At 37.1% G+C, this 11925-nt stretch overlaps 1 protein-coding gene across 1 annotated transcript in view; it reads left to right on the top strand.

Moving 5' to 3' along the window:
• SHROOM4 (shroom family member 4) overlaps positions 1-11925 on the top strand; it is a 217442-nt gene that overhangs the window by 107830 nt on the left and 97687 nt on the right. The gene's annotated exons all lie outside the window — the stretch shown is intronic.

Raw genomic sequence — 11925 nt, 5'->3', positions numbered from 1 at the left:
GCCTGCCACTGCTGAACCACATAGATTTAAAGAGATCCTACTCCCAGCCATGGTAGGCACTCTGGAGGCTGTGGCAAACTCTAAGACAGGAAGCCTGCCCTTGAGGAGTGTACAGTCTAACAGGGGAGAAAAGACACACATAAGAGAAATTAATTAGCAGTACATTTTTTTAAAGAAAGCCGTAAAGGAGATTCCACAGGGTGAAGGGTGATTGTCAAATGAATTGTTCAGACAGAAATTGCTATTAGAGTTCAAGAGAAAGAGAAAGCACTTCAGAAGAGATGGTTAGGGTAATACTTCATAGAGGAGGTGGAATCTAAGCTAAAAGACAGGTAGAATTTGACAAAGAAACCATCAGGAGGGGAAAAGCTTTCTAGGTAAGTAGAGTGGCACAAGCAGGAGGAAGACAAGGACATATTTGGAAGATAAGGACAGTCATTCTACTGCTGCCAAAGCATCCACCTATAGGTGAGCTTACCATAGGTCTCCCTTTCATTTTGCTGCTGTATCTTTGTTCTCTACTCCTGGAGCTCATACTTCTCCCTTTCTGTTAGTTTCCTTTATCCTATACACATGCCTAAATTTTTCCATCTTAATTATTTTTATTAGAAAAAATTTTGTGTCTTCCTGTAATCATACTTCCCCCTCTGGCTTCTGCCCCATCTTCTTCTTTTTGTTCATATCCAGTCTCTCAAAAGGCGAGTCTATACTCACTGTTTCTACTTCACCTCCCTTCACCTACCATTTAGCTTTCCACCCACTGCAGTCTGAATTTGACTCCCAGAAGTCCACTGAAACTACTCTGTCAAAATATATGTATTACCTCCTAGTTGTCAGAGTCAATGGGTTATTTCTAGTCTTTATCATATATGACTTACATATGGCATTTGACATTGCTGCTCTGGATTACACCCTTCTTTGTGAAACTCTCCTTTCTTGCTTTCAAGATACCCCATTTCCTTGTTCTTTTTCTATCTCTCTGTTCATTTTTTAAAAATGAGGTTCCTCTACCACCTGCTCTTCCTCTGCCCATCCCTTAAATGTTGGTGTTTCCCCTAGTTCTACCCTTTCTAATTTCATCAATATACCATGGAAAATCTCACCCGGTCCCCGAGTTTCAATTATCATCTGTATGTGGATGACTAGATCTCTAACGCCCCAGGCCCCTATAACCAACTTCTACTAGACATTTATACTTAGATGTCTCAGAAGCATTTCACACACAACATGCTCAAAACCTAATGCATCATCTTCTTCTCCTCACAAGCTCCTTATCTCAGTGACTGGGACCACCATGCCCTTAGTCAACCAAGCCAGAAACACAGAAACCATCTTTAATTTTTCCATTGTTCTCCTGCTCTATATGCAAATGATTTATCCCGAGGAGAGAATACTTAGGAGGAAAGATTTTGAGTTAGTAAGGGTGAAGTTATATAGGATCCCATTGATTTATTATATTACCTGCTGCTACATAAGACTAAGCCATGCCTGCCCATGTACCTAGGTAAGAGGTGGCATGTTAAATAATGTCTTATACAATAGACACATGGTCACTGACTCAGTATTGGATAGGTCATAATTTAGGTTTTAAATAAGGCTTCTTAAAGGGGCAGCTCGGTGAATTTAGAAGTTTTTGTTTTAGAATCAGATAGACACATGTATGCTACTTCCTGGTTCTGTCACATGGGAAATAATAGTTCCTATATAGTAGGATGATGATTAAGTGAGGCAATTTATGTAAAATGCCTTTAACATAATAGGTTCTCAGTGAAATTCAGTCCCATTCCTTTCCCTAGGGTATAAAAGAAGCATAATTGGTAACCAAACACCATTATGAAATAAGGAGATCATCAAACTGTATTGTGCTTTGCAACCTAACCTTCAGGGACAAGATTTGCTGGGAAACCATTAGGGGTGAAAAAGATCTGACAGGGAATAAAGCCCCTTGAGAAATATTGGTTATACAGAGGTACCAGCACTTAGAAGGAATGTAGACATGATCCGTATTGGCTTCTGAACCAGTCCTAAGAATGAGAGTGTTCGGGTGTGTCACTCACTCATCCTCCCTTGGTGAGCTCCATGTCTTCTTTCTCCCTGCTGTGGTGACATCTGCCACTACCAGTCACTTAAGAGTGGCTATAATTATGGCCTTGGAGATAATCGGGCCCTTTGGTTTTCATGGTGTTGCAGGTCCTATGGCTCCCAGAACCTATGTTGTCTACACTTTCAGCTTCCCCACCTCAACTCCGATTGGAGGAGGCATTCAATGATGTAATTTATTAGGTGATGCTGCCCTCTTGTGGAAAACTTAACCTTCATCTATGGACTACCCTGGGGATGGTATAGGACATTATTCCTTCTTTCCTGGTCCAAGTTATTCTTCTAATTTATGAAAGAGCTCTCAGCATATAAAAGAAATGTGATCTCCATGAAATTTAATATTTAGCCTAGTGTTTTATACTAAGGTAGAAAGTCTTTGGTTTGAGTAAACCAATCAACTGACAAAGATTCAACACTGAGCTTTAGGTCTGAGCTTGAGTGTTTGTGGGTGAATATAAAGAAGGAACTTCAGAAAATGGCTTATTCTGAAAAGCCAGCCCAGCTCTTCCTCCTATACTGCTCTTTAGGTAATGGTTAACTAAGTCATAAATCTAGGTGTTGCCCTCAACTCTTCTCACTTGCCTCAAGCCACTTCAATCCAAGTTATTCCAAGTCTTGATTATTCTACTTGCTAAACACCTCTCTGTAGCCCTTGTCTTAATCCAGTTGTTCATCATTTCTCACCTGGACCATTGTAATAGTCTTCTCACTGGCTTCTAATCTTGTAGTCTCACCTCCTTCCAATCAATCCATTCTCCAAATAAGCATCTAATCATGTCACTTATCTATTTGAAAAAAAGAAAACAAAACAGGACCAATAACCATACAATCACATTGGTCCCAAGAGATAGAAGATACAGACTATATTAAGGATTTGTATTCATGAAACCATTCTTTGAGGAAAAAAAAAGGATCTAAATATGTAAAGAAAAAACCTGCAATAAAAGAAGAAAAATTATATAAATATCTATATGGGAAACTTTAATGTAATTTAACTATATCAGATAAAGTAGACCTAAAATATATACTTCAAAAGTTTGAAAACCATAATTCATAGGGTCTAATTAATAAATGTCAAAAACTGTATTCTATAGACAGTGAATGCACTATATTTTCAAATATTCTGGTAACATTTAAAAAAATGATCATTGATATGCCACAAAGAAAACCTTTGCAAACTCTTGCAAGTAGACACACTTTCTCTGTTCTCTGATGATAATGTAAAACTTTTATAAACTTGAAAACAAATTTAAACAAAAGTCTTCAACTGCATGAATATTTCAGAACACAATTTATATGCAAGTATTAGCTCAAAGAAACACTGGCAGACTAATAAAAAATAACAAAAACGAGATCATGACTTATCAAATCTTTGAGAGCAATATTCAGGAGTAAATTTATAGCCTTAAATATTTCATTATTAAATATGAAGAATGAAATTATGTGACTAAGAATCCAATATAATATGAAGCCGATGGGTAGGGTTTTTTTTAATGGGGGAATGAATTAAGTAGATAAGCCTCTAGCAAATTTAATCAAGAAAACAATGATGAATTGTAAATAAAATTTAAGTGATAAATGGAATATAAGAGCAAATACAAAGGTTTCTTAAATTATAGGATACTACTAAATTGTACCTTAATAAATTTGAAAATCTCAGAGAAATTTAAAATATCTAATAAATATTAAATGGCAAGCATTATTGAGAAGTTGCAAACTAAATGGACCTGTAATTGTAGAAACATTGAAAACAATCATCAAAGAGAAACTTCTACAAATACTTTAAGGTCAGATGTATTTACCAGCGAGTTCCTTCAAACTTTCTAGGAATAGACAAATTCAATTCTATAGCAATGTTATACAGTTGAACATCTTGAAGAGTTATTCACATTGGTTTTGAAGGTAGCATCACTCTGATACCAACATCTGACAAACTGCTCCAAAAAGAACATTCTATCTAATTTTTTTTTTTTTCGGTATGCGGGCCTCTCACTGCCGTGGCCACTCCCGCTGCGGAGCACAGGCTCCAGATGCGCAGGCCCAGCGGCCATGGCTCACGGGCCCAGCCACTCCGCAGCATGCGGGATCCTCCTGGACCGGGGCACGACCCCGTGTCCCCTGCATCGGCAGCCGGACTCCCAACCACTGCGCCACCAGGGAAGCTCTCTATCCAATTTTTGAACTTAGATGGAAAACCTATAAATGAAATTCTATCAAATCTACTTCAGTAATGTTGGACAATAACAATGCATTGCAAATGTTAAAAGATAATTTTTAAAAAGATAAAATCTTAACTCATAGCGATAGAAAAATGAATGTGTTAAAGATTTTTATTTAACATTAATAAGGATATTGTAAGGTGTTACAACCAGTTCAAAGGATAAGTCAAAGAAGCACAAATTTAATTTAAAAGTAGGCGACATTAACCAATAAGGACCTATAAGGAGAAATATATCCCATTCACAATAGCAACCAAACACACCCAATTCTTAGAAATGACCTCAGTAGGAAATATGTATGAAAGAAAGAAGTTGTTTATGCTGGAAATTACAAAACTGTCCAGAAAGAGAAAATGTGTAGACGCTATTTTTTATCACGTGGGTAAAGTCTCAGGGCACTGTTGTAATGATAAAATTAAGACACAATTTGATGGATAGTATATACACATGCCCTGGTTTAGGCATGCTTTCCACAGACAACTTCTAAACCATTATTCTTCTAAACTCACACAAAAATCCCTTTTGAAATTCAAACAAGCAGGCTTTATCATTATCATTTCCTTACCAATGTCATCTATCAGCCTGCAGGTCATACTCCCACTTCTGTTTTATACTTTGGCACCTGCTTCACCATCATCTTCTCTACCCCAGTTTCTGCTGTCATACTGAAAGATTTCATTGTTCTTGTAAAGAATCACAAACTTTAGTCTTATGGGTCCTTCATCTCAACTTCAGAGATAAACCCTTCTATATCAGCAGCTCACTCCCCCGACTGTACCATGGACTGTGCCAACCTTTCAGTCAACAAATATTTATTGAATGTCTAATCTAGGCTAGAGTCTGGTGACTCAATCATGGAACCCTGACACCTTCCAGTCTTTCTCCATTGGAGTTCCTTATCTGAATCACAGAAGAAAGAAAATAAGTTGAGTGACCATTATCTCAGTTTTCCCAAGGATGGCACATAACTAGGAGTGTGCTAGATGCAGAAGAGAGAAGTTAATTCATTTCATACAATGGATTCTTCAGGGCTGTGTTTCTTACTGGTGAGCATCACTTAGAAACTTGTTAGAAATGCAAATTATTGGGCATTACCATAGACCTACAGAATCAAAACTCTGAGGGTGGTACTCAGCAATATGTTTTAACAAGCTTTCCAGGTGTAAAGCTTACAGTTTGAGAACCGCTGCCTTGAGGGCTTCGGGCTTAATTCTCAGGAATCAGCTGAGAAAGACTAAATTCAACTCTCTGTTAACAACCTTACCCCTTCTAGCTTTCACATACCCTATTCCCTTTACAGCTGCTCTTCAATATCAAGCCCTCAAATATCATTTTCCACTATTCTGTGCTCACGACTATATCTCTAGTTCTGATCTCTCCCCAAAGCTCATATGCATAGCAGCCTGGTAAACATCTCTACAGGAGAACCCAGCAGGAACTGAAAGGCAATGTGTTTAAATCTGAACTCATTATCTGGCTTATAAAACTCTCTCCCTTTCCAATAGCAGTTGGTGGTACTTTCATCCATCTAGCCATCCAAGTGAGAAACCTGAGTCATTTTTGACTCCTTGCTCTCCCTCACTAAGCCATGTTGATTTAACCTCCAGAATTTACACTCCTCCCTCCATTTTCACCACTATTGCCCTTATCATCTCTCCCCTGGACTATTTCAGTAGCCTCTTGGCTGTCTCAGATCTGTCTGCCAAGGTGTTGCCACAGAAGTAAATCTAAAATACAGATTCAATTATATTAATCCCCTACTGGAAACTTGTAAGTGGCCTTCATTGCCCAGAGGCATGGTAAATAAGACATTGTATATCTTCATCCCTACCCATACCTGCAACTTCATCTGACACTTGTCTTTTGTGCTAGAGTAATACCATTCCCCAAGAATTTCATGCTGTTTGTCACCTCTGACTCTGATCATTCTCTGCTTTCTATTGGAGCATACTTTCCTCTTTCTTTCCTTAGTTAATGCCTTCATATTGACCTTTAAGATTCAGCTCTGGGGATGTTTCTAGGGTACTTTCTTTAATGCCTTGGGTTGAGTTAGGTGAACTTTCTCTGTCTCTCATAGAAATCTAGTAGGTTTTATCACATTGTGTTGAAATAATCTGTTTCTATGTTTATCTTCCCCATTATACCAGACCAGGAGTTGGCCAACTACAGCCCATGGGCTAAATCCAACCCATCACCTTTTTGGGGATGGCCTGCTACTAAGAGTGTTTTTTAAAATGTATTTTTAAATGGCTGGGGAAAAAGAAAGAATAGGATTTTATGACATGTGAAAATTATATGAAACTCAAATTTCAATGTCCGTAAATAAAGTTTTATTGGAACAGAACCATGCCTATTCATTTACATATTGTCTATAGCTGCTTTCACACTATGATGGCACAACTCAGTAGTTGTGACAGAAACTGTCACAACTGAAAAGCCAAAAAAATATTATTTTGCCCATTACAGAAAAAAATGTGCTGACCCCTGGACTACAAGAACCATGAGGGGAGCGGCTGCTTCATATTCATTGTTGTGTCCTCAGCACCTAGTACACCTTATGGCACATAAGAAGGACTCAGAATTTTTTTTTAACATCTTTACTGGAGTATAATTGCTTTACAATGGTGTGTTAGTTTCTGCTTTATAACAAAGTGAATCAGTTATATATATATACATATGTCTCTGTACCTCTTCCCTCTTGCATCTCCCTCCCTCCCACCCTCCCAATCCCACCCCTCTAGGTGGTCACAAAGCACCGAGCTGATCTCCCTGTGCTATGCGGCTGCCTCCCACTAGCTATCTATTTTACGTTTGGTAGTGTATATATATCCATGCCACTCTCTCACTTTGTCACAGCTTACCCTTCCCCCTAACTATATCCTCAAGTCCATTCTCTAGTAGTTCAGCGTCTTTATTCCCGTCTTGCCCCTAGGTTCTTCATAACCTTTTTGTTTTTTTAAGATTCCATATATATGTGTTAGGATACGGTATTTGTTTTTCTCTTTCTGACTTACTTCACTCTGTATGACAGATTCTAGGTCCATCCACCTCACTACAAATAACTCAATTTCGTTTCCTTTTATGGCTGAGTAATATTCCATTGTATATATGTGCCACATCTTCTTTATCCATCCATCTGTCGATGGATACTTAGGTTGCTTCCATATCCTGGCTATTATAAATAGAGCTGCAATGAATATTTTGGTACATGACTCTTTTAGAATTATGGTTTTCTCAGGGTATATGTACAGTAGTGGGATTGCTGGGTCGTATGGTAGTTCTATTTTTAGTTTTTTAAGGAACCTCCATGCTGTTCTCCATAGTGGCTGTATCAATTTACATTCCCACCAACAGTGCAAGAGGGTTCCCTTTTCTCCACACCCTCACCAGCATTTATTGTTTCTAGATTTTTTGATGATGGCCATTCTGACCAGTGTGAGATGATATCTCATTATAGTTTTGGTTTGCAATTCTCTAATGATTAATGATGTTGAGCATTCTTTCATGTGTTTGTTGTCAATCTATATATCTTCTTTGGAGAAATGTCTATTTAGGTCTTCTGCCCATTTTTGGATTGGGTTTTTTTTGAGATGGAGCTGCATGAGCTGCTTGTAAATTTTGGATATTAATCCTTTGTCAGTTGCTTCATTTGCAACTATTTTCTCCCATTCTGAGGGTTATCTTTTCGTCTTGTTTATGGTTTCCATTGCTGTGCAAAAACTTTTAAGTTTCATTAGGTCCCATTTGTTTATTTTTGCTTTTATTTCCATTTCTCTAGGAGGTGTGTCAAAAAGCTCCTTGCTGTGATTTATGTCATAGAGGGTTCTGCCTATGTTTTCCTCTAAGAGTTTGATAGTGTCTGGCCTTACATTTAAGTCGTTAATCCATTTTGAGTTTATTTTTGTGTATGGTGTTAGGGAGTGTTCTGATTTCATTCTTTTACATGTAGCTGTCCAGTTTTCCCAGCACCACTTATTGAAGAGGCTGTCTTTTCTCCACTGTATATTCTTGCCTCCTTTATCAAAGATAAGGTGACCATATGTGCGTGGGTTTATCTCTGGGCTTCCTATCCTGTTCCATTTGGGGTCCTTTGTGTTTCCATACAAGTTATGAAATTTGCCAGTGGTAGTTTGATAGTGATTGCATTGAATCTGTATATTGCTTTGGGAAGTAGAGTCATTTTCACAATGTTGTTTCTTCCAATCCAAGAACATGGTATATCTCTCCATCTATTTGTATCATCTTTAATTTCTTTCATCAGTGTCTTATAATTTTCTGCTTATAGGCCTTTAGTCTCCTTAGGTAGATTTATTTCTAGATATTTTATTCTTTTTGTTGCAGTGGTAAATGGGAGTGTTTTCTTAATTTCACTTTCAGATTTTTCATCCTTAGTGTATAGGAATGGAAGAGATTTCTGTGCATTAATTTTGTATCCTGCAACTTTACCAAATTCATTGATTAGCTCTAGTAGTTTTCTGGTAGCATCTTTAGGATTCTCTATGTATAGTTTCATGTCATTTACCAGCAGGGACAGCTTTACTCCTTCTTTTCCAATTTGGATTTCTTTTATTTCTTTTTTTCTCTAATTGCTGTGGCTAAAACTTCCAAAACTATGTTGAACAATAGTGGTGAGAGTGGGCAACCTTGTCTTATTCCTGATCTTCCTGGAAATGATTTCAGTTTTTCACCATTGAGGACCATGTTGGCTGTGGGTTTGCCATATATGGCCTTTATTATGTTGAGGAAACTTCCCTCTATGCCTACTTTCTGGAGGGTTTTTATCATAAATCGGTGCTGAATTTTGTCAAAAGCTTTCTCTGCATCTATTGAGATGATCATATGGTTTTTCTCCTTCAATTTGTTAATATGATGTATCACATTGATTGATTTATGTATATTGAAGAATCCTTGCATTCCTGGAATAAACCCCACTTGATCATGGTGTATCATCCATTTAATGTGCTGTTGGGCTCTCTTTGCTAGTATTTTGTTGAGGATTTTTGCATCTATGTTCATCAGTGATATTGGCCTGTAGTTTTCTTTCTTTGTGACATCTTTGTCTGGTTTGGTATCAGGGTGATGGTGGCCTCGTAGAATGAGTTTGGGAGTGTTCCTCCCTCTGCTGTATTTTGGAAGAGTTTGAGAAGGATAGGTGTTAGCTCTTCTCTAAATGTTTGATAGAATTCGCCTGTGAAGCCATCTGGTCCTGGGCTTTTGTTTGTTGGAAGATTTTTAATCACAGTTTCAATTTCAGTGCTTGTGATTGGTCTGTTCATGTTTTCTATTTCTTCCTGGTTCAGTCTCGGAAGGTTGTGCATTTCTACGAATTTGTCCATTTCTTCCAGGTTGTCCATTTTATTGGCATAGTTGCTTGTAGTAATCTCTCATGATCCTTTGTATTTCTTCAGTGTCAGTTGATACGTCTCCTTTTTCATTTCTAATTCTATTGATTTGAGTCTTCTCCCTTTTTTTCCTTGAAGAAGACTCAAGATTTTTTTTTACACATCCTGATGTAGGGAAGTAGGAAAGTAGAGAATATGAGTAATTGGTCCACTTGATAGTTTTCATGGTCACCTAAATTGGCGTATGAGATGGCATTCAGTCTCTTATGGGTATGGTTATTTGTGAGCCTGTTTTTATCTGATCAACTCTAGGTTCACTGATGAAAAAAAGCCAAAAAATCTAGTTTTTTTCCCTGCAAACCTGATGTCCAGATCTTCTACCAACATGATTAGGAGAAGGAACCATATATTGGGGCTTTGTCCAGGCTACCTGCCACCCTCTCTAACTGATCTTTCTCTGTTGTGATCATGCCTCTGCCATCTACAGTTATTAAATGGAAGGGGTTTAACTGTTAAAACTCATTAAAACTGTATTTGTCCTGTCATGTATTAATATACCAAGGATAGGGGGAGCTTCACAGTTGGCACAGTGTTAGAGAAGTCCTGGAAAGGCAAGAGATGGAAGAATCGAAGTACTATTATAAAACAGGGATAGGTAAACTATGGTCTGTGGCAAAATCTGGCCTGCTACCTGTTTTTGTAAATAATGTTTTATTGGAATACAGGCATTTTCATTCATCTACATGTTGCTTTTATACCACAATGGCAGAGTTGAATATTTCTGTCAGAGGACATATGGCCCTCAAAGCCTAAAATATTTACTACCTGGCTTTTTATAGAAAAAGTTTAAAGCATCCTCCAAAAAGAAGCATCCTCCAAAAGGAAGGTATAAACATCCTCCAAAGAGAAGACCTTGAGACTATCTAAAGGTTAAAAGGACTGAAAGAGAACCACCACTGTCTACAAGTGAGACTGCATAAAAAAAAATCACAGAATGTTTAAACCAACAAACATGTGAGGCCAACTGATGAATTTTTGAGATTCAATTATTCTTTTGAGTTTGGGTGATGATGTGGTTGGTATAAGGCAAAATGAATTGTATTTGTGTTCATACAAGTATGTGTTTGCTTGCTTGCTTTCTCCTATTCAAAAGATATACACACTACTATATATATTAAAAAAAAACAAGGACTTACTATATAGCACAGGACCTATATTTTGTAATAACCTATAATGGAAAAGAATCTAAAAAAGAATATGTATGTATGTATATATGTATGTTTATATATATGTATAGATACACACACACACACACACACACACACACATATATATATCTGATTCACTTTGCTGTACACCAGAAACTAACACAACATTGTAAGTCAACTATACTTCAATAAAAAAGGTATATACTTTAAAATTTTTATTAGAGTATAGTTACTTTACAATGTTGTGTTAGTTTCAGGTGTATAGCAAAGTGAATCAGTTATACATATACATTAAGAAAGATATGTATTGAGTGCTTCTATAATCTAGATAATGAACTAAATGCTGGGGATACCATAAAGAATAAAACAGACACATTCCCTGCCCATATGTAGCTTATAGTCTATTGTGTTTGACCTTGGCATGACTTTAAACAAGTTTACAAAACTTCTTTTAGCCATTCTTTTCCCTCCTGTATAATCAGAATGCTAATGCCTCTTTTGCAAGTTTGTTGTAAGGATTAAATGAGATTTTATATATATATATTTTCCCAAGTCATTCAAAGAATATTTATCGAGTGCCAACTATATTCTAGGCACTATTCCAAGTATTGGTGATACAGCAGTTAATACAGTAGCTTTAAAGAGAAAATCTTGCCCTCATGGAAACTGCATTTTAGTCAAATATATGAAAGTACCTGAAGCAAAGTAGGATTTAATGATTGTTCTTTACCTTTTCACGATAAATAAAAAGATGGCAGTCCTCATCCTTCAGTACTGACTTTAGCAGGGAGTACAATACTGTTTAAAACTACGTCACACAGATTCCCTTTTAATGGCTAGCACTTTTAACAACATAGATGAGGTGTTATTATCAATCATAATAATAATTGTCAACCAGAATAATCATTAGGTTGGATAGCACAAGTTGTGAAAAACAACTAGTTCCAAATTGGTTTACTTCTCGTTCCTTGAGTGTGCCTCTCTGCCTTTTCTATGTTGTACCTTGACCTAGAAAGTTTTTCACCTTTCTCTGCTGAATCAGAGCCTCGCCATACA

This window comes from Lipotes vexillifer, unplaced genomic scaffold (genome assembly GCF_000442215.2).
Source record: "Lipotes vexillifer unplaced genomic scaffold, Lipotes_vexillifer_v1.1 scaffold129, whole genome shotgun sequence".
In the NCBI taxonomy this organism is placed as follows: domain Eukaryota; kingdom Metazoa; phylum Chordata; class Mammalia; order Artiodactyla; family Lipotidae; genus Lipotes; species Lipotes vexillifer.
Note: the sequence above shows the minus strand (reverse complement) of the source record. Positions and strands in the feature narration are given on the sequence as shown.